Below are 24,798 nucleotides of genomic sequence, written 5' to 3'. Positions count from 1 at the left end.
AACGGAAGGATGCCAGGCTGAGTCGACTCTGAGCCCCTGGCTGGTATTGGTATTCTTAGATTGTACGCCACCGGCAGGTTTACTTTATCTATTTTATTGTTTGTATGTGCAGCACTATGTAAATCTACAGCGTTATATAAATCATAATAATAATAATACACAACCTTGTGTATGAGTGAGCAGTTGCAGTATAGGTATTTAACCACTGCACCACCAATGAATATTTTAAAATCGATATTGTTCCTACATTTAATCTTTAATGTATTATCCCTCCCTCAACTCAATAGCCTCCCCCCCCCATCCAATTCCCACTTGTACTAGACTTCACTTGTACAAATCACTATTCTTACCCGGGGGGGGGATGTTGAGCTGCCTTTCCTGAAAATCTTCAGGAGTGGCAATTTACCTTTGAAGTAGATCACATACAGTAGTCCCCTTGCAGTGTTTAATGTTTTGTTATGTTTTAATTCAAAAGTAGAAAACACTTCCAGTATTGCTTTTGGTTTTTGGCCCCATGTGGTCCCAAAGGGTGTATGTGTGTATGTACCTTCAAGTTGCCTGTTGATTTATGGCAACCTCTTGAATTTCATAGGGTTTTTAGACAAGAGATACTGCCCTCTGGCCCTATCAAACCTTCCCACCTCTGGTGTAGATGGAGTGAGGGTAGGGATGGGGGAAATTGCTATGGTAGCACAATTTGGGGGGAAAAAACAACTATTTTTTTCTTTTTTAAAAGACTGCATTCTAGTACAGAAATATGGAATTCACAACAACCAAATTAGAGTGGAAGATTCAAACAAGGCACTGTGAAGGGCTGACTAAGTTTAAGGATTAGTTTTCCTGCTCTTTGTCAAAAGAGCAGAACAATAAATTGGTCTGATTCTTCACAGATTGAATGGCTACCCAAATTTACAAATTCACTCTCAGGAGATAGCCTTGCAATTCCTCAAGTTGGAAATAGGAGTGAATCACTGGTATTGGACAATATGTGTGCTTATACAGTATAAGGCACAAAAATATTCAAAAATATAAATGAGAAGTTCACAAAATTCCCATGAAGAAAGGGAGTGCATAGATGTGGGTGAAAATATGACTAATAATTATTTTCACTGTCATATCCTTACCCATGCGCTGCCAGGAATCCCAGGCTGGAAGGGCTGACCTTATCATTGTAGATAAAGAGCTCCATGTTTTTACTGCATCCATTTCCCAAGCAGCCAGGCTTTTGCTCTTCAACAATCCACCATTCAGGCACATGGCTTGAACTTCTCTCGCCAGGCAACTGCTGCAACTTTATTGTTATATTTCTGAAGAAAGCCATCTTATTTATGTCCTTTGGGTTATACGCTGTTCAAATTAGAATTATAAGACAATTGAGTTTACTGTGCATCCCACATCTTGTCTCCAAGAGTCCCTATACATCCTATGCCTTCATCCAAATCCACAAACCTTATCCATAACAAGAGCTATGTGCATTTTTCACCATACCAATCATCTGTTGTAATGAGACTGGATTCAATTCCTATTCCTATCATTTCATAAGTGTAACACCCTCAATTTTTTGTCCATTTATCACCCAGCCAGTTGTTTAAACAAAATGAAATGGAGCCTATTGCAAACCTGAGTGCAGCAGAATTGCAAAAGAGAGCTAGCTAGTCCTCTTTAAATGAGAATGCTCCTGAAAGCTTCAGCAGCACGCAAAGCCAAACCAGGCATGATGATGCAGACCTGGTCCTGTTGTACCGAATGGCTGTGAAGGTGTCTAACTTTAAAAACAAAAAAAGACACTCAAACCATGAGTTATATCCAAAAGCCAGGCTACAATATTGAAGGTAGAGCTCTGCAAGATAATAGATATTTGGGAAGTGGATTGATGCAAGGGAAGTACTAGCTGCACAGAAGATTCAGCACTCCTCACTTATATCCTCCTTTTGCTAGTTTGATCCACAGAGAACACGTTTTCAGAGTTTTAACTGAATAAAAACAAACCTTTCTAAAAGAAACCAAAAAACAGTTTTATGAAATGAAGCTTTGTGCCACATACCTGCTTTTGTTCATGTGTTCAATAACACAGATAAAAGAATTTTGTTTTGCCTTCCTGCATATTTGTGATATCATAATGGGCAAGTCAGGTCTTCCTTCTCATCTCATCACAAAGAGGACAGCATTTATTTTATTTTTTACTATTAACATAGGGGTACCTACCAACTTGCAATCTGTGTGCCATTTTGGCTTCTGCTCCTCCAGTAGCTCTCACATATCTTGGAAGTACACTGGGAAGTAATCTAAGAAGAAAAAACTTCAGTGACTGCTGAAGTTCTCACTATTATGATAATTATAGGCTTCAATGTAGTTCTGGGATCAAGTAGTTTAGGGTAGGCCTCCAAGAGTCCCTATACATCATTACATCATTTCATCCTTGCTATAACAGTATAATAATAATAATAATAACAACAACAACAACAACAGTCACAATCATAGAGTAGTATGTCCCAGGCAGGCCCTACAAGTAGGCAGAGCAATATGATTAGGGGCCAGCAATGGTGAGCCCATGGATGTCCTTTGTGAGCCCCTGAAACATTCCAGTCTGTTCAACTGTAGACCTATGTACACTGAGGCCACTGTATAATAGACTAGGAATCTGGGAGACCAGAATTCAAATCCCTATTCAGCCATGGACACTCCTTCGGTGTCCTTGGGCAAGTCACACTTTCTCAGCCTCAAAGGATCACAATGGCAAACCCTCTGAACAAACCTTGCCCAGAAAACCCTACAACAGGTTCATCTTAAGGTCTCCATAAATCGGAAACTACTTGAAGGCAAACAACAATGGCAACAACAAAGATAAGAATATAGGAAAGATAAGAATATGGGCTGAAAATAAATCCAGTACGTGGGAAATTCCCTGCAATTTCCATCCTGTAAGGGCATCTATGATAGCTTTTTCTAACTCAAGACTGGCTAACTTAAGACTCTGAGAAGTGTAGCCTAGAACAGTGGCTTCTTGTTGTGTGCCTTCAAGTTATTTCTGACACATGGCATTGTAGAAAAGTCAAGAATCCAATAAGATGAAGAGTGAAGCTGTACTGACAGAATATGAAATGGCTTTAAGGTTCTTTTCAGTGGTAAGAGGGACCCTATGATAGGAATCTTCCTACAGTTTAAGACTGCAATTCTTAAAATCTGTACTAGAGACAAAGCCGAGGTAAACTCTCCTTTGGTTTTTTTTTAAATAGAGGCTAGATGGCCATCTGTTGGGAGTGCTTTGATTGTGCATTCCTGCATGGCAGAGCAGGGTTGGACTGGATGGCCCTTGTGATCTCTTCTAACTATGATTCTGTGATTCTATGAATGTAGTGGGAATTGCTTCCTTGTATACAATGCATACTACAGAGGAAAGAGAAACTATTGGAAAGTTTATAGTATAAAAATACAGCCAAGGCAGAGAAATAAAAATTAATTTTAACTTAGTCATTCCTTGGAGGTCTTTAAACAGAGGCTGGATGGCCATCTGTTGGGAATGCTTTGATTTAGACTTCCTGCATGGCAGGGGGTTGGACTGGATTAGGGTTGCCATAACCCGGTTGCAACCGGGTTTTTCCCGGTTTTGGCTGCACCTGCCCGGTCACGGCACGGGTGCAGCCAAAAACGGGGAAAAGCCCGGTTGCTGCGGGGTTGCTGGGCAACCCTGGGGCCTCGCTGCCCTCCTCCTCCTCCCCCGCGCATGGTCGCGCGGAGGAAAAGGAGGGCAGCGAGGCCTGAGGCGGAGGAGGCTGCAGGGAGGCGGCGCCTCTTGGGCGCAGCCGCGCCAACCTCCCCGCCTCCCTGCAGCCTCCTCCCTCCTTCCTGGCCTCCGCGGGGGCCAAGAAGGAGGCGAGGCCAGGGCGATCGCCGCCGGCCTCCTCCCTCCTTCCTGGTCCCTGCGGGGGCCAAGAAGGAGGCGAGGCCGGGGCGATCGCCGCCGGCCTCCTCCCCTCCTTCCTGGTCCCTGCGGGGGCCAAGAAGGAGGCGAGGCCGGGGCGATCGCCGCCGGCCTCCTCCCCTCCTTCCTGGTCCCTGCGGGGGCCAGGAACAAGGCGAGGCCGGGGCGATCGCCGCCGGCCTCCTCCCCTCCTTCCTGGTCCCTGCGGGGGCCAAGAAGGAGGCAAGGCCGGGGCGATCGCCGCCGGCCTCCTCCCCTCCTTCCTGGTCCCTGCGGGGGCCAAGAAGGAGGCGAGGCCGGGGCGATCGCCGCCGGCCTCCTCCCCTCCTTCCTGGTCCCTGCGGGGGCCAAGAAGGAGGCGAGGCCGGGGGATCGCCGCCAGCCTCCTCCCCTCCTTCCTGGTCCCTGAGGGGGCCAGGAACGAGGCGAGGCCCCGATCCTGGCCTCCGATCGCGGCGGGGCCCAGGCGGGGAGGGAAAGCCTCCTTAAGTGGAGGCTTTCCCTTGCCGCTTGGCCTCCGCCCCCCGCCGCGATCGCGGTAAAATGTAGGACAGAATTTTCAAATGTAGGACACACAAAAAGTTTTGTCCTACATTTTTCCCGGTTTCGCGGTCCGGCACTATGGCAACCCTAGACTGGATGGCCCTTGTGGTCTCTTCCAACTCTATGATTCTATGATTCTATATGCTCACACTCCCTAAAGTAAGCTTTCAGTCCTAACCACCAAATGACGGTTAATGGATGTATATGGTTTTTAATGGATGTACATGGTTTTTGTATTATGTAATCTTATGAATGTTGTACACCGCCCTGGTTTTTAGAAGGGCGGTATATAAATAAAATTTTTATTATTATTATGACAGCCCAGTTTAGAAGGGTTGGCATTGCTGCTTGAATGCGGTTCTGGCTTTGACACGTCCCCAGCTCCAGCAAGAAGCCCACAGCTATGGAAATAACAAAAATGTCCTTCTTTTTCGTCTCTCCTGATTGCTTTATGGAATGAAATACAAGATACAGCAATGACCACATGCTCAGACAGCTTCAGAGAGGAATCATAGAAACTCATGGAGGAGGAGACGTCTAATCAACCACCATTAATAACCACCAATAATAACTCTGGAAGAGTTACGTTTTGAATAACAACTTCCAGAATCCAAGTTCTCCACATTTGTTATGATTGCTAAGTGGAACTCATATATGAAATATTAAATGCTAATATACTATAATTTGGAGATACATAACAAGGGACAGCTACTATAGGCCAATGGTCATTGTAAAGACCTTATAAATTAGCAACAAGACAAAAGTAAAAGAGCATACTAACACTGGTTCTGTCCTGGTGCCACAAAGCATTTGAATGATTTGCTCCTGTATTTCCTTCTCTTCATATCTTACAGTGTGTATGCCTGATGCTTCAACATTCTTCACAAGAGAGGCATTTCTGATTTAATAAAAAATGAAGAAAAGTTAGAGAAGACAGAGATAGCATTTGTGAGAAAGGAGTTATGAAAAGAGAGTTTGTGTGTGCCCTGTGCTGTGTTCATTCCATGCCTCTTTGAATGATCCATGCAACAGGAGTTTACTAGCCATGGCTTGTTTGGAAAGAAATTTGACAAATTGCCCTAGGAGGATTTGAAAATCTGTAGCAATGCCTTTCATTGAAATTACAGGTCACAAGATACTGTCCAGGCCTTGGAGTTTTCCAGAACATTACAGAACAGAACAGAACAGAACAGAACAAGAAGCATGTCAGGATGAGGAAAGGGTGGCTGATGATTAGGCCATAGAATCTGCATGTAGTCACAGCTGTCATGGCTTAAAGCTGAACATCAGCTTACCACTACCATCCCTGTGTTGTGCTTTGTTTACCATCTGGCCTGATGAAGAATTATGTGGGACTCAAAATAACTGCACATTATAATGTGGCAAGAGAGAATAAAAGTGACATTCTGATATGGATTTTGAATTATTTCTCCTGGCCAATATGTCTACCTTTGATTTTTGTATGTCCTAGAAAGGCGAAACTATGGAGGAAAGTACTAGTAGAAGAGAAGAGCATGAAAACATTGATATTGATGCAAATGCAGTAGTGGTAGCATTTTAAATAAAAAATTAATGATCATTAAAATTCATAAATATATTAGTAATGTTACTTTTAAATAAAAAAGCTAACATTATTAAAAATGGAATAACACTAAGTTACTCTATCAAAAGAAAATTAAATTAGCATGAAATATATATTGTTTCCTGAACTATTAACACTGATGTAATTTAACAGTTAAGCCAACAATTGTTAAAGTTAATGTAAAAATTTTAATGACTTTGAAATAACAAGTGAATATTTAACCTATTATTTCCAGAGAATGTGGTATCACTAAACAGAACCACAACACAAAAGTTTCACTTCATAAATTGGCTTGAATATTTATGCACACAGTATGCCTCACACCACCATTTTTTTTAAACCTGAGAATAATCCAGTGGAAGTTGATATAGATTGCAGAGGAGTTGGAGAGTTCAGCTATCATAGCTTTCCGACTTCCAGGACTAATGCTCCACAGCAGACTAGCATTGCCTTTTATTTTAGCCACGACAATGTCCTCTGGATTATAGTTGACTATAAACTGCATGGCTGACTGGATGGAATAAAATATATATATATCAGAGGGGAAATTTCAAAATATCAAGGAAAAGAAATGACATCTTGCCTTGGATAGATTCCCATCTACCATCTCCTACAATGCAGTTAAAGACAACAGTTGGCATTCCGTATGGCAATTACAGATGCATAACCTAGAGCAGTGGTTCCCAACCTGTGCTCCAAAGTTAGGGCACATTCAAATAAAAATTGAATGAAATTAAAGAATAAGAAACAAAAAATAACACTATTCCTAAACACCATTAACTTGTAAGACATAGGGGCTCTTGTCATAGATACTGATTCTAAAAAGGGCTCCATTCATCAAAAAGGTTGGGGACCCCTGACCTAGAGTTATGCATCTGTAATGGCTCTGTATTCACTACCCCTATGGAGTCATGACTATGGCACCATGATCATAAATGCCTTCCCAAACCTTTACCAGGCACCAGCCACGTCACACAAAGAATGTGTGTTTTGCTGGCAGTTGGGGTTCACACACACACCACCACCACCACCACTACCAGTGAGGAAAGCTGCAACAATCAGAAGCAGGACTCCTGTTGCAATTCCTTGTCGTAGCCTTGTTCCACGCCCCCCCCCCCCCAGGGGTAGAAACATATCCCAGTATGGTGTAGTGGTTTGAGTGTGGGACCAAGATTTTTGGAAAACCAGGGTATCAACCTCCACTCAGTCATGGAAACCCATGAGAGAGTCACCTCTCTCAGCCTTAGAAGAAGGCAATGGCAAACCTTCTCTAAATAAATTTCCCCAAGAAAATCCTATAATTGGGTCTCCATAAATTGAAGTCATATTAAAGGCAGGTAACAACAACAAGGAAGATGTAGCAATTATCTTGTTAACAAGCCACTTCCACAACAAGCTGGCAATTGTCAAAACCCACAAAACAAAAGAAGTATTTGCTGCTAGCAGAAGAATGACTGAAAGGGGTCTATGTTAGCCTTAAATGGTAGCAAATTCCTCCCTTGCTAAAACATAAACCACCCCTGTGCCTGGAAACATAATATGACACAAGGAAGGCAACAAGTGATGTGCATAGGTCAGTTTTGGTTGGATTGGTTCTACTTCATGACTTTTATAATTAAACTCTGTGGTCCAGAGCTTATGGTCGACATAATTTGAATACACCTCACTAAGGCTTAGACAAGGGACCTGCTTACAATATCATACTTTAGCCTTGGAATGAAATGAACCATAAAGATGAGCTTGCTTCTAAATAAGTGCAGTGTACATTGTCCCTACCCATGATGAGTGACCACAACTAGCTTCCAGGGTAGACTATATTAGTTCCCGGGCATATCATCTTCTCATAATTGATAATGACTGCTGGCAGGATTAACATCAGCAGAAGGAAATCATAACAATTTGTGCTTTATGAGGTTCATGGTGTTTAACAAGTATACTTACAGGATGAAGAGCATATTGAGTGGTGAGTTCATTATATGCTGCATGAGTGAAAGGAACCAGGTTTTGCTGCTGAGCACTCATAGTAAATAAAGACTGGATAAAAGGGGGGAAATGGGGAAAACTTGTATTAGAACCCCTGGCTCCACTATAAAGGCAAGTAACTCACCCCAGTTGACAGATAGGTTCAAATCCACAGGCCATTCTTACACTAGTTATAAAGTTTAACAAGCCAGGTATGCTGCATTGTTGACTAGGTGTGTGACAGTACTCATAACTAAAACTCTATGGGGCACCAGTAACTGTATGGATCTCAACATTACTATTTCAAATTGTACTGAACAGGGAAACAGGTTTTTGAGAGGCTGGGGCTTCTAGTGCCTACAAACTGTGTCAAAAATATGCTAGAGAAGACACCACTTAAGATGTTGTAATACGTGCATGCTATACAGCTCCAGGTTCTCTATTAGACATGTGATGATTGTAAATTCCCTGATGTAACAGATGTTGAACATATATAAAGCTGCCATAAACTGAGTTAGATTAGTATTATTTACTGTAACTGGCAGCAAGAGATATTTCATATTACCTGCTACTCAAGGGCAGGCAACTATGAATTGTGGGGTGATCAAGGTTTCATTTCAAGAAATCCCTGTAACCACCACCAGAAATGCTTTCAAAAAGGAAACAAAACCTGGATGTTGCCTGAGATCCACTTCCATTTTTCTGACCTTTAGGAATAGATTGGAGGATATAGATTGGGGGTTGGACTGGATGGCCCGTGCGGTCACTTCCAACTCTATGATTCTATGAGATCCAGCATCCTGTTCTAAATGAAAAATGCTATTCCAGGAGTCACCAGGAATAGAAAAGTAAATGGAGTGGTTCCTTTTGGGGGCATGGGCTGCAGAAACAGCCTGGGTAGTGCACATTCATTTGGATAGCCCATTTTAACTGGAGAAAACATGATTCAATCTGGTTCCCTCTGTTTGCAGAGCAGAGATACTTTGCACTGAGACACCTCCCTACTCTTGATTATGTTAAAAGTATAATTATGAATGGTAGAAATGTAGTTATATAATGAAATGTTTCAATACTAATTAAAAAAACTTCCTTCTCAGTCTTTCTTGTAAATTGCCCCTCTGACTCATGAATCCTTACTTCATAACCACTGATGGTAATTTTAACAGATACGTCCAGAGGCTGATTGATTACTCCTGCCACAGACTTGACCAGTGACATAAGAAGCAATGGGAACCATATGATGCAGATGAGTACAAAGACAATGAATCCTCCCATCCCATACTTCACAATCAATTTCTTCTTCTGTCCAGGAGGCTGGGGGTATTTCTACAAAATAGGAAACACTAATTAAGAGAGTGGCACCTATATATGGTTTCCCTAAAAGGGGGGGGGGGGGGGGAGGAGGAAACTTAAAAAATTCACACCAGTGTAATCGAAAGCCAGCATTGGGGGGGGGGGGGCATCTAAATATGTTACTGTCGTTGTTGTTGTGTATTCAAGTTGTTGACTGAATTGACTCTGAGGTGAACCTATCACAGTGTTTTCTTGGCAAGATTTTGTTTGGAAGGGATTTGGCTTTTCCTCCCTCTGAGATTGACTAGGGCCTACGGCCATACCACCCTGAACACGCCCGATCTCGTCTGATCTCGGAAGCTAAGCAGGGTCGGGCCTGGTTAGTACCTGGATGGGAGACCGCCTGGGAATACCGGGTGCTGTAGGCTAAAAAAAAAAAAAAAAGGAGATTGACTAGGACTGCACCTGCCCTGCAGAAATTATGCAGTTTAACACTAATTTAACTGCCATGGCTCAGTGCTATGGGATTGTGGAATTTGTAGTATTGTGAGATATTTAGTCTTTTCTTTCAGCCCAGGACACAAACTACAAATTCCAGGATTCCATGTCTTTGAGCCATGACAGTTAAAGTGCTGTCAAATTGTATTACTGTATTTCTGTGATGTAGCTGTAGCCTAGGACTCTGGGAGAACAGAGTTTGAATTTCCAGGGTTTGAAGGCAAATGTAAAACACTGCCTGAACAAATCTTGCAAAGCAAACCCTGTGATAGGTTCACCTTAAGGCTGCCATAAGTTGGAAACAACTTGAAGGCACACAATAATAATCATGGAATGACCAGTAAATAAAATTCCCTCTCAGTACTTTTTAGATATGCATTTCATGCAAAGACAAAAAAGAGTCCTGTGACACCTCATCAGATGCATGGATCATTGCCCATGCCAAGTGGGGCGTGGTCTATGAAAGCTTACACACACACACGCACACACACACACACACACACACACACATGCTAGTCTTTAGGTTGTCACAATAATCTACTTTGTTTTTGTGCACCAGACTAGCACAGAAAGTTCCCTTTGAAATTTTTAAAGTCAAAAGTGAATTGTCAGATGATGTGAATTTAAATATATAGTCTGTATTTATTTCAGAATCCTATCCTGTAGGCTCACTTTTTTTTTTTACATCTCAGCGAATGTTGTACAATCCCACCATTAGAAAGCTACATGTTGGGCCCACCACTCCTTAAATGCAAAACAAGAATAGACAAATGTAGGCCACTGTCCATCACAAAATCAAACCCACAAGCCCAACTGATTTATGCAGTAGGGCAAAACAGAACCATAATATTCGATTCTACCTGTATCACTTGCACAGGACTGCAAAACATAACCCAAAATGAACATCACTCACTTTTTCAGATTCTCTCCAGCATTTCATGATAAAGATATTAGCATAGATATCCTCTACACAGATCCAGCTGGACAGGCTGAGGGTGGTGTCAGTCCAAACCCAATCCATAGCAGCTCTCAGCTCTGTCAAGAAAGGTACCAGCCGAAATCTACACAAAGGTGGAGAAAGATGGCTAGTTAATGTAGCCAGCCAGGATTTTAAAACAAGCACCTGAAACAGCATATCTGGCAGAATCAGTTCTCAGACAGGACTTCCCACACACACAAAAATTTCCACTGTTGTTACTGAAGAGTACAAATTCTCAAACTCTGAAGCCCTATCTATGCTATATATTTCCTTTGAATCCTCTTGTGAATCCTAGAAATTGTAGTGTGCACACAACAACAACAACAACAAAAAACTCATAATTTTGTGTGAGAATGGTAGCCAGATATTTAGAAGGAACTAAAATTCATACATCGGCAGGGAAATGTCTAATTAACAATTTTGTAAGCCGCTCTGATAGCCTTTTGGCTGAAGAGCAGGGTATTATTATTATTATTATTATTATTATTATTATTATGATGATGTCTACCTTGTAGATTTGCCTCATGTCCCTGTAAGATGCCAGCATGGTGCAGTGGTGTGAGTGTTGGACTAGGACTCTGGAAACCAGGATCTGAATCCCTACTCTGCCATGGAAACCCACTGGATGACCTTGGGCATCTCTCAGCTTCAGAAGGAGGCAAAAAGCAAATTCCCCTCTGACAAATCTTGTCAAGAAAACAACATGATAGGTTCATCTCAGGTTCATCTCAAGTTGGAAACAATTTGCAGGCATACAACAGCATAACCCATCACCTGTGTTATACCTTTACCAAAAATTCTCATGTCCTAATACTTAAGGAAGAATGAAAATACCAGACTGTGGCACTACCACCCCCCAACATGTATGGCATCGATCTTTCAAAATTTATTGCAAGGCAGGAACAACTGATAAAGTCCTTGGAAGCCAGAGGCAATGTACCAAAATCGTTTTTTTAATATCCTCCACAATGCACTATGGTTGAACAAACCTACAAAGATACACGTAATATTATTTTTTTAAAAAATAAGGAAAAATGCATTTAACTATAGAAAATCAACATGAAAACAAGCCACTCTTGCACAGATGTGAGTAGGGCAGACCTTGTTTATCTCAAGGTGTTTATTTATCTGCTTGAATTGAACAACAAGATCTGCTAATTGCGCTATTTTAGGCAAGAGCCATTAGTATATGTTATAATTGTGCAACTCTAGCAGTGTCCAATTGTCAGCGTGACAGTGAATGCCATGGCTTACACTTCATGAGGATATGATTTGGCATTTCTACCTTCCCATATAAAAATGCTACTTACCCTTGGAATAAGAAGAGGTTTATACAGTTGTAACTCTTGGTCAGAAAGTTGCCTAAGACGCGCTTGGGGTAACCACATTTGATTTGATATGCTGACAACCCAAAATAAACACACTTAACCAAGTACCACAATTGAGCTACCAAATTTCTGTTAAACCTCCTGCAAATGAACAGAAAACAACATGCTCATCCCCTTCCTCTTTAACATCATTTACAGCATGACTTGTATGTGGGATCATACATGGTGCAATATTCTTACTCTTCAATCCTTACTGTTTCTCCATTACCCAATCCCTACTGATCTCAAAAACTTTACATCCACAATATGTATAAATTATCTAAATTTAAGCAATTTTGCAGAATTTATTTTAATTACTGAACGTGAATATTTGAATTACAGAATTTCCATGTTTATAAGACTGATATCACATTTGAGCTCCCATTGTTCAAGTATATCTCTGCTCACTTCAATAGAATGATTTGTGTGTGTGTGTGTGTGTGTTTTGTTTTGTTTTGTTTTGTTTTGTTTTGTTTTGCTGCCCATTGAAACTTGTAACTGTCAAAAGACACACATACACTAATTCTTCTGCATGCATTGCTATACCTTTCTGTTACTCCAGGCAATACGAAGAACATCCAAAAATGGATGCCAAAGACAAGGACCACTTGAAAAACACATTTCCCAAACATATTCTTTCTCAGGTAGATTGCCCGATCAACTATCATTGTCCCAAACTGTATCAAGAGCATGACGAGAAAAGCTTCCGGTACCTGGTCTTCTGAAAGGGATTCTGTGATGTCAGCAGCAGCTGAGTGTTTCTGAAATAAGTCAGATTGAAAAATCAGTTGAATTAAATCTGGGCATAAGGAAAAGGAGCAACCCAGGCTTCCAAATCAAAGTCTTTGGGCTTATCAACACTGCAAGACTACATCTGATGCTTTAATTATGATGAAGCTCAAATAATGTCATCAATTAATTACATCCAGATTTTGTTAGTTGTATTTAGGTTTCATTAAAATCTCTGAGAGAATCTCTTGAGTTCCATTCTATTTTTTTTTTTTTACAGTTGCAGACATAATTGAAACAGAAACAACAAAGGCCAATAAATCCAAGGAAGAAAGCAATGCATGCTGCTACTTACACCAAAGGCCCAGTAGCCAAATATGACAATAATAAAATTAATGACATCAACTAGGAACATGATGGCATAAACATCACAGATTGGGCTGCACTCAGGGTGAATAATGTCATAGAAGAATTGCTTGATAGGCCGGTAAATCTGAAGAGCACTGTAGGTAAAAATTAATCTAGATCAGTTAGGTTGCAAAGCAGAGTCACAGCTATGGAAGGGATAACTTGCTTGCCTAAACTTATGTTTGGTTTATGAAACACTCTTCCCCACTATAAGGGACAGTATCGCAGACCCAAAGAAACATCTAAAAAAAAAGTCTGAGGTTGTAGCCACACTGCACAATTCTAGCAGTTTGATAGCACTTTAATTGTTATGGAGCCATCCTATGGAATCCTGGAATTTGTGGTTTAGTAAGAAACATAGAAGAAGAATACAGCAGAAGAACCAGCATGGTGTAGAGCAGTGGTGGTGAACCTTTTACAGGCCGAGTGCCCAAAGTGCAACCCAAAACCCACTTATTTATTGCAAAGTGCCGTGTCTCTCTGGCTTTTTAGTAACAAATTCTGGCAAACTCTGTGCTGGACCGATGGTACATGTGCCCACAGAGAGGGCTCTGAGTGCCACCTCTGGCATGCGTGCCATAGGTTCGCCATCACTGGTGTAGAGCCAACATGGTGCAGTGGTTTGAGCACTGGGTTAGGACACTGGTAGACCAGGGTTTGAATCCCAGTTTAGCCCACTGGGTGGCCTTGGGCAAGTCACACTCTCTCAACCTCAGGGAAAGGCAATGTCAAACCTCCTCTGAAAAAACCCTGCCCCAAAAAAAAAAAAAAAAAAAAACTCATGATAGGTTCACCTTAGGGTTGCCATAATTCATAAAAAACTTGAAGGCACACAACAACAACAAGAGACACAAAATTCTCTGCTACAGTTCTCTAATCCACTATCCTGAATACCAGCACTAGAACTCTCCAGCAGAATATTTCAAATCCCTCCTAAGAGTGCAAATCCCAGGATACCACAGAATGAAGCCATGACATTAAAAGTAGTGTCAGTGTTATAATTATTTAATGTGGATAGACCTTAAGATCGTTCATGACCTCCTGAATCTAGTGTTCTCCTTCAGATATACTGGAATCCAATTTCCATCAACCCTAGCCAGCATAACCAATTGTCAGGAATTAAAGGGCTTGCAAATCAAAACACCAGGAGGGCTCCAGGCTGGAGAAGGATACTCTAAACCCAACTGTTTCTATGAGAAAACTGTCAGCCATTTAAAAGCCTTTTGCATTTGCTTCCTCATAAAAAGTCAGTTCACAAAAGCTCAAACTTATTTTTAAATGTAAAAACCACTGTTGCTTGAAAGCCAAACTATATGCAGTATAAAAATGTATGCATTAATCAAACATGTTTAGATGGTTTCCCCTGCCAAGTAAAAACAATAGAAAAGGAAAGTGCATCAGCACACGGATATCATAAACAGGAAGGGTGTAGTGGTTTGAGTGTTGGACTCAGGAGACCAGGGCTCAGTTCTTCGCTCAGCCATGAAACCCACTGGGTGACCTTGGGCAAGTCACATGCTCTCAGCCTCAGGGAAATGGCAAACCTCCTCTGAACAAAACGTGCCAAGAAAACCTATGACAAGTTCACCTTACAGTTGCTATAAGCTGGAAACGACTTAAAGGTGCACAACACACGTGCACACACACACAGATGGAGGAAGCAGCAAATCTATGTCTGCCAGCATTGTTTTTCTCAAAAGGCAGTGACCACAAATTTTTTTTAAAAAAGGGGGTAATGAAATGCTCTTATACAAAACAGAAGAGGGAATTTTGGCAAGGACAGTTTGTTACACAGGGATAAAAAGAGTGACACCTACTGAAAATCTCTGGAAAGGATATATCAGTTGTACAGCGTGACTTCTGTATCTCACTCTCCAAGCAGCCAATAGCTGATATTCGCATCTTGCACCATTCAGATCCTATTAACACAGCTGCACAACCAAACAGAGTCCATGCAGAACTGGCCAGGCAATTTTCAGCAGTGAAAAGATGGGTCTTATGTTGCAGAACCTTGCTTGCCTAGACTAGCATCAACTCCAAAAATTTTGTCCAGTGTCTTATTTACACTCAGTCTTTCTCCCCATTTGTAGGCTTCCCCAGTGGCAGTGGTGGTAGCCAGCTATGATAGGCAGCTGCGATCTCTTTAGATGTCCCATAGTGGTGCAGAACAGTGCTATGTCAACGCATTAACACAGCAGACACCTACCCACAGCAGACCATAATGTTGCTGGTGGCTGCTACCATCAGTAAGCCCTTTGGGAAGTTGCCCAGCCCAATGATGTGACATGGTTGATATGGAACAGCAGACCTGGAGCCAGCCCTCCTGATTCCTCATGTATAAGGGAAACGCTTCTATGACAAAAGATGTCACTGAAGAACTGCACAACCTAGTTGGTCTCTCTTTCTCCTTCTTTCCACATAGCTATAGGCAAACTCCCATCAGCTCAATTTGGAATTGGAGCAATACTTACAAATCTTTTCAACAGATATTCAGAAAATTTACCCTTGAGTTCTGCTCACTCAACTCATAATGCTGGCACTTGCACAGTGATGGAGCCACATGTATGCACATTGTTATATTGCTCACCAGGAATTGTCATTTGGTTAAACAAATGTAAATCCTACTCTCCCTCTCTCTTCTTTTTTCATTTGCCTAGCATCAGGTCCAGACATTTCAGTGTGTGTGTTCTGGATGGGGATAGGCTTGGAGGACCATTGACTGGACAGAGCTGAACAGGATCTAGGAAGTTCATCCCTTTGGAGGTTCATTCCATGTTCGATTAAGCCAGTCTGTTGCCCTCCAGATCTGTAGGATCTATAACATCCAACATCCTTGCCAGCACTGCCATGCTAGCTGGAACAGGAGGAAATGTAGTCCAATATATCTGGAGGGCAACAGATTAGAGAAGATTAGATTAAGGAGTCATAATGTAAGAATGTTTTATTGTTGCATGTCCAGAAACTTCCTTCACATTACTGAGCTGGAAAAGATGTTCTGGGGTACATGGTGTGTATCACAGGTGACCATTACAAGTTTTGTACACCAAAGCAGTGACCAGTGTGGTGTATTGGTCTGAGCACTGGACTACAATTCTAGGGACTAGGGTTTGAATCCCCTCTTGGGCATGGAAACCCACTGGCTGACCTTGGGCAATTCACATTCTCTTTGCTTCAGAGGAAGGCAAGGCAAATGCCCTCTGAACAAACCTTGCCAAAAAACAAAGCCCTGCAAACACCTTAGGGCTGCCATAAGTTGGAAACGACTTGAAGGCACACACCACCAACAACAATACCAAAGCAGATAACTGCAAACTTTAACAACACCACTGTTCAACTGCACTGATCTATGTAAGCAAGATTTGCCACTTGTCAGAGGACATGATCAAAGATTGTCTTTATGAAGCATATGATGCTGATTTAAACTACTCAGCCATCTAGCCTAGGGCTGCCTGCTGTGATGGATAGTGGTTTTCCTTCATTTAAGAAAGGGAGAGGTCTATGTAGCCCACCAGAGACTGAACCTGGGACCTTCCATATGTATAACTTTGACCTACGTCTCCTCCTGTCAGACTCAAGTTCCATTAAAAACAATGGCATACTCGTCTTGATTTCCTTCAGGAAGTGTTCGATGTTTGTGTTGTAAAGTACATAACGTGTTTTCACATGCTATGGACATGACTATTTACATTTTGTACAGACAATTTATGTTTATATATTTGTTTTACTTGTTATCTGTGATATTTGTTTGTCATTTTAAAGGAAAAATTTAATAAAGATTATTTATTAAAAAAAAAAAAAAAAAAACAAAAAAAAAACAATGGCATACTCAAATGGTGTCCCTTATATAAAATTTCAAAATTAAGGTTTACCTTTTGGAATTTATATGTTTTAAAATATTTTCAAGTCATGGATGCTTGAATCCATGGATAAGGAATCTGTGAATATGGAGCACTGACTGTATAAAGAGCAAAAGGTCTATGTGTACCATCTATATTCCTATTACCTTCCTCCTGGCCCCCAACCCTTGGCTGCCCAGTTGTTCAAAGTTCCAACATTTCACTTTCTTTATAGATGTTAAAAATACTCCACTAAAATATACCCCATTTACATTTTGATCAGCAACTTCTTTGCCTTTAGTATCTGCTGGTGTGCTGTTTCCTTGGTGAGTCTCTTCCTGCTGGTGCTTTCCCCCCTGAACAAGCTCCATTTCTTCTTGGCTTCTTTTGGGGCTTGGCCTGCCAAAAAGAAAGAAATCACAGCTCTATCTGGGAAGTATTCATTTCATTAGTGCAATGCTTCATTTTCAGCTCCCACCAGCTCATGTGGGGTCCATTTGCTGAACACATGACACTTGATCCACCACCCACTCAGACATATGATCTACTGCCAGTTCTTCAGGCATCATTTCCACTGGCCCCAGTATAATACTAAAAATGGAAGCACTTGTGCCAGTTCCTACCCTGGGGGCTCCCCTCCAAATACTGGCTCCATAACTACAAGGATGTCATGTTTTCACCTTTTATTTTAAAAGAAGTGTAAACAAAGAGGAAGCAGAGAGGCTGGTCACAACAACACAAGGCACATAGCAAGGAGGGAAGGGTTTTAAAAAGATAGCAAAAACAAAAACAAATAAAGCATGCATATGTCCTCCTCCCCCCCCCCTTATTATTTTCCTCCCTGGAGAGCCTGGAGCAACATTTTTGGACTATAACCGCCATAACAGTTCCAGCTATTCATGGCTGCTTGCAAGATTCTTGGAGTTGTAGCCCTAAAAGTTAATGTTTCAAAACTCAGAGCACCTAAGATATCTTATATCTGTGAATTATTCTGAGATAGATGTTGTTGGGTCCTCAATGCTTTCATGTTAATAATAATAATAATAATAATAATAATAATAATAATAATAAATTGTTCATTTATTAACCACTTTTCCAACGATCAAAGCGGTGTACAGAAATTGTTCCTCTCAGTACTCTAGATCTGGGCAGCCAAAGTATGTCCCTGGCTGAATCTACAATGGAGAATTAATGCAATTTGACACTGCTTTAAGTGTGATAGTTCCATGCTATGGAATTCTGGGATTTGTACTTTTGCGAGAAATTTAGCCTCCTATCTCAGAGCTTTCTGTTGCCACAACAAACTACAAATCTCAATATTCCATGGGATGGAGTTATAACAGTTAAAGTAGTATCAAACTACATTAATTTTGCAGTGCAGCAGCAGCCCCTGGGTTTTGTTTTGTGTTCATTTTACCATTTTACAAAACTCTCCTAAACCAGTGAGTCTCAAGCTATCAGGGGGGCGAGGGGGCAGCTATTTCCTTCCAGTTGCCAGTGACCAATACCACATTTGTGTCCAATGACCACAATTGTGTCTTTCTGTCTGCATCAGCACTGGTTAGAGGGCCATCATTTTATATAGCACTGCCCTTTGTTGTTGTGTGCCTTCAAGTCATTTCCGACTTATGGTAAACCTAAGAAAACTCTATCATAGGGGTTTCTTCATAGCATTTATTTGGAGGTGCTTTGTACTTGCCTTCCTCTGAGGAGGGGCCAGCCAGCTAAAGATACCCTCCCCATACCATCTTAACTAAGGACAGAAACAACAAAATGAAGGCATCTTACTAACATCTCTAATTTTTCTCCTGTTTGGTATGTTACATCTTGCCTGATGAAGAAGCCAGTGGAGCTTTAAAAGCTTGTAACAAGTATATTGTGCATTTCGGTTGGCCAATAAAAGTATCATTATTTGGAGGATTTTTGTTTGAATTTACTTAATAACCAACACAGCTACACCTGCATGTTTTATAAGGCTAAAGGAGTGTGTTTTAAATTTGCAGTAGAAACTGTAGAGCTAATATAAAGAAATAGGAGCTAGGCTTGTCACCAAGAGGAAAGGATGCAGTAGCCTGAAAAAGTTTGGGGACCACTGCACTATTACATTATTCTTTTCTCTCTTTTCTTTGCAACAACACCACTATGTTCTCTCTCTCTCTTCCTTGCCCCAGCCACATATAGGCTGCCAGGGACAGAGAATACAGCTTTAAACACCTCAAATTACCTTCCATAACCCTTCGGAAAATATTCCTTGAGAGACTTTGAGGTCTCAAACGTTGCTCTGTTGCAAATCCAGGTTGACCTTCCTTCAAGTGGGCTCTCCGCCCTTTCTTCACTGGTCTCTCTGTCACATTTTTTTTTTTGGAGTCCAGTATGCTGGCACCCTTGGAATCCCATAGTCCATAGCACTGAAAAACATTGTACAGTACATGTGAATGAAACAGAGGCCTGGTACAGACTGCTGCAAAGCAGCGGCCTGGGGTCAATTTTAGGGCTTGGGATTGTGGAGCTACCACATGCTCCTGAGCCCTACTGTGCAGCAGCGATGCCATCATGATTGCCTCCCATCCCCACAGGGGTCACCATAATGACACAAGCATGGCACAGCATCCGCACATTGTGGCTCTATACCTGCATCATCAATGTGCAACACTGCACCAATGGTGCACTCATGGTACCCACCGCGCACAGCAAAAAGAACCCGCTGACGCTCGAGAGACCACCTCAAAAGGGTGGGCTGGAGCCGCCTGTTCTTGCTGCTGACGAATGCTGCAGCAGCCAAATCGCATGGCCTCCCTCTGCAGCAAAAAGATGTGCGGACACTGCGCCACACTTGCGTTATCATGGCGGCCCCCATGTGGATGGGAGGCCGCCATGATGGCACCACCGTTGAGCAGCAGGGCTCAGGAGCTTGCGGTTGCTCCACAACCCTGAGCCCTAAAATTAGCCCATTTGGGGGCGGAAAAAGGACACCTTTGCTGCTGCCACCACAGCTTTTCAGCATTTCAGTGACACACCACATGAAAATGCTGCACCTCCAAAACATTGTAAAACTGCCTCACATGCAATCAGCCATGTGGCTTCCTGGAGGCATGGGAGCAGCATCAGAGCATACAGCATCTAAACACCACACTCAGACACCACCCCGTGCCGATCTGTTTTGCTTGATGGTCTACTTCCTCAGTGCTGGTTTAGATAGGTCTTTAGTCTATTTCAACTCAGCTTTTTTATATTCTTGCATATATACCCTATAAAAGATATTAACTAATCCATGCTCTCAAACAGCTCTCTACCACTCCTTCAGCATAATTCATTGCAGTACCTTCAAGATATATCTATGGAAGAACAAAGCCAATAGCTGCACCAGATCATAATGTACGTAGCCATCCTTCTTCTCAATTCCAGCTATATTTGGCAAAACAAATGGTTCTTCAGCATTGAGACCACAATACACCTTAGTTGTCCAAGGAAAGAATCCAAACTGGGAAAAGTATTTGACCACAACTGTTACCTGTTAGGGAAAGGCAACATACATAGGTTATCTACTGTGAAGAAATAGCTTCCAAAGATACTAGATTTCAGAGGGATATTTCTATGCACACTTGCTCACAGCCAATTTTCATTACATGGGCATTTAAAAAATCTCTTTATTATAAATTTTCAGAAGATATTATCTAAATTTAATTTCTAGTCCTCCAAATATGATTTTTTAAAACATTTGCATTGGTTAACAGAAATGACAAAATTGCTGTCAGGTGCTGAAATGATACAAAACATATTGTTTGCAATTGAGATGACCTACCAGTTGTCATTACTGAAGTGATCTGAAACTTGCATTTCTCTATGGAATTTCCCTGCCTGGAAGAAGGTATGGGGAGAGACCAGAACATACCTGTCAAGCATGATTTGCCCACAGAAGTAACATCTGTCAAACACGTACCTCAGTGTAAATGATAGCAGTCATCCAAAAGAATTTTGTAGGCCTTGGAATGGACAACATTGCCCACAGAAATATCAAAATAGGAAGAACCAAAGTGAGGATAGAAGCAGAGACCATATGATTAAGAATGATCACAAAATAACACAGCATTTCTGATTTAGACTCCATGGCATTATACAAAGCAATTCCCAGCTTCAGGACGCGAGGAAGGCACTGGTAAAATTTATCCGACTGCTCCAATTCATCATCATGAAAAGTCCTGGACCACAATGAAAACAAAAATGAATGCAGATTAGCTCTTTTCAGTGTATCTACTTGATTCTTCATTCTTGAATTTATAATGTATATCAATTACTTTAAATAGGAATATGATGATATTAAGCATGTGCATATCTATACCAGAAGTTCACTAAGGCAGTTGCAAATGAGTAACCATCTTAGTTATGTAGCTATATAAACCCCCACAATCCCCACTTACCAGGCAGCAGCCATTGCAATTGAATGTCAAAAGAATATAGGAACATGAGAAAAGTGCTGTTGGATCATACACAGGGGCTACATTAAGTCTAGTCCATCATCCTGTTTCCAACAGTGAACACCATTAAATTTCTTAGATGTCCATAGGCATGAGATGAAGGCAAATGTGTAATGGTAAAGTGACGTGCTGAATGAATTTATTTGACTAGCCCACTAGGCTGCATTCAGACTATAGAACTGCATAATTCATTAATCAGAAGTCCTAATATCTTTTTCATTACAAACACCTTCTCAAGGTGACTTACAATGTATTTCTTAAATGTCATCTTGACAACCTAAAAGACTACAAGTTAAAATACAGAAGTAGAGAAGTTTTAAAATATTCAATTTTCCAAAATAAACCTCAGCACAGCAAGCCAAAGAGGCTGACGAAAAGGAAGAAAGGCACAAAACACACTGCAGAAATAATCCAGTCTGAGACTGCTTTAACAGCCCTGGCTCAATGCTAGGGAATTCTGGGAACTGTAGTTTTGTGAAACATTTAACCTCTGGCAGAGAACTATGATGCCACAATAAACTATAAATTCCAGGATTCCCTAGCACTGAACCAGAGCAGTGAAAGCAGTCTCAAACTGGATTATTTCTGCAGTGTGTTTTGGAACTTTGTGGCTCTTCAGACTGGCCAATAAGGCTTGCCTGGGGGCGGAGTTGGGGCATTGTGTCCACATGATGTATACCCCGACTCCACCTCCAGGGCACCATGATGCCACACTCCACTCCACATGGAGTACAGCATCACGGTGCTCCTCCAGCACTGCATCCATACGACGAAAGGGGAACCATATAGCTGCAGCGCCGTTACTGTTGTGCCCTTTCCCGGGTGCAAAAAGGAGCCACTTTTTGCAGCTCCTTTTTGCACCCTGGAAAGACCGGATCAGGGCTGTGGCATGCAGTTGCCACGGCCCTGATCCAACTAGGAAAGGGGCAGCATCATGCCGTCCCTTAGGGGTTGTCTCTATAGCCCCTTTGTTACAAGTTGGCTCTTTTACAGAGAAGCAGCACACTGAAAGCAAAATGAGGTCCCAGTCTAGTCTAGGCATGGTCACAAAGAAGGCAATTTCCTGCTTTTCTCTATTCCTCTAGGTTTCAGAGCACCAGAAGCTAGTTTGAGTAATAAAATAGAAAGAACCTTGCTTGGCTAAATGAAAGACCTATCTTGTGTACAATTCTGTTTCTACAGTGGCCAATCAAGTGCCCATGGGAAGCCCACAGACATGATGCAAGAACAAAAACTCCTTCCTGACAACTGGTTTTCAGAGAAATTCAGAAAATAAACAAGATGCAGTCAGCTTGCAGGGGAGGAACATTCCAAAATTCAGGGTCTGACCTTGTAGTTTTCTGACTTGGGGTACATAGGTTAAGCAGAATGGAAACTGCAGTCAAGAAATCAGAAGAAAACTATGGCTTGGAAGGGCAGCTATGAAGGAACTGAAATGTAATGATATATCACTGACTACCAAAGTTAGGATTGTCCTTGCCATGTGAAATCTGGACTGTGAAGTAAGCTGACAGGAAGAGAATCAACTCATTTGAAATGTGGTACTAGAGGAGTTCTATGGATATCATGAATTGCTATAACCAAACAAACAAATAAAATGGGTCCTAACTCTACCTAGAAGCCAAGACGACTAAACTGAGACTATTGTACTTTGTGGCCATTTCATGAAAATACATGACCCACTGCTGGGAAAGGTAGAAGGCAGTAGGAAAAGAGGAAGACCACATTCCAGATGGATAGACTCAATCAAGGAAGCCACAGCCCTGAGTCTGCAAGTTGGTTGATGAGGTCTCTTGTTCTTCGAACTGCCATAAGTCAAAAGTCGACTTGACAACAAACAAAGATGGTGTGTCAGAATACATGGCTAAGGACAATCTCCTAAGAATGTAGAACTCACAGATTTCCATAAGTAGCGCTTGAAAGTTAAGAAGCAGTAACAATCCACAACACAGTATGAATAGATATTTATTAACACTTGCCTAATCAGAAGCAGTTCACTGGTTGTCATCATATCAGGAACTTTGTTCAGCAACCTGCCTGTTTCTTTACTTCTAGCAAACAAGGAGTCTGTTGATTCTTCCATTTCTGATGGAGACACCCCCCGATTGGCAGATTCTGCACAAAAAGAATCTGGAAGGAACCTGTGGAAGGAAAGTCCTGTAGGTCGCACTTTCTCTACCTTCTCATTTCTAGAAGCATCTATGGCAGCTCTGCTTGAATTCCTGCTCACCAGAGGGACAAAAACAAAACACCAGCGAAACATTAAATTTAATTAATTAGTTATTTCTTTTTAAAATATTAGGAACTCACCAACAGCTTGTCTGTTTCCCCATATAGCACTCTCTCTGCATGTGTGTACTTTTAGGAAACTCTCAGCCCCAAAAACGAAAGGAAGGTGGAAGACTATATATTTCAGCTTCTTTACAAGAGAAGCAGTGCTGCTGTGGCTGAGAGCACTTGCAGCAGCCTAGACCTGTGGAGTCTGTAACTCTGGCTAGCTGCTGCAAACAGTTGCACCAGAACTGATGTGCATGGGCATTAGAGAGACAGTTTGCCTGTGATAGCATCAAGGAAGAAAGGAAGGCTACATTGGCAAAATGGCTGACTTTTGTTTAGCTGTCTAGTGCCCAAATGTTTGATTGCCTACAGAAGAATGGGGTGGGGACTGGATTGGAACAGTTGCTGCTCACCTGAGATGTACATGTGAAGGCTCAGTGTCTTCCCCAAGTGGACATTTGAGTATCTTGTCTTTGCTTTCTGTCATTTCAGTCTTAGTTTCTCCATGTAGCTGACTTTTCTTTAAGTTATAATACTGAAGAATGGTGTCTGCTGAGGCCTCTTTTCCCTTAAAGTGAAAGACAGAGAGCAATTAAATAGGATGAAAATGTGTTATTAAAAAAGTTTAAGCAAACTGTTGGAGCTTGGCATTCCCCCAAATCTTGCACTTACCCAGTAGCTTACTTGTTCGCAATAATAATGCATATGAAATACTGCTGATACTGGAAGTGGAAATATTATTCCTATATTCTGAATGATTTGTTTTGAGGATTATAGTTGCTTCAGAACACATTTCTACCCAAGCAGGAAAGAAGAATACTTAATTCAGTGGGCAACTGTGAATATTGGGACTTTAAGAATCTAACATCTGTTCTTCAAACCTTACCAGCTACTGCCTGCTCTTCTGTAGTGTGAAACTACGCCAAA

At 41.6% G+C, this 24,798-nt stretch overlaps 1 non-coding gene and 1 pseudogene across 1 annotated transcript; one reads left to right on the top strand and one right to left on the bottom strand.

Moving 5' to 3' along the window:
* Positions 1–24,798, bottom strand: part of LOC149315605 (piezo-type mechanosensitive ion channel component 2-like) — a 94,953-nt pseudogene that overhangs the window by 1,312 nt on the left and 68,843 nt on the right.
* LOC149315606 (5S ribosomal RNA) lies at positions 9,612–9,730 on the top strand. The gene has a single exon (XR_016280815.1). It is a non-coding gene; the product is annotated as a 5S ribosomal RNA (ribosomal RNA).

The sequence above is a fragment of the Sceloporus occidentalis genome, unplaced genomic scaffold (genome assembly GCF_023333645.1).
Source record: "Sceloporus occidentalis isolate IW3139 unplaced genomic scaffold, rSceOcc1.0.p SCAF_3, whole genome shotgun sequence".
Taxonomy (NCBI): Eukaryota; Metazoa; Chordata; class Lepidosauria; order Squamata; family Phrynosomatidae; genus Sceloporus; species Sceloporus occidentalis.
Note: the sequence above shows the minus strand (reverse complement) of the source record. Positions and strands in the feature narration are given on the sequence as shown.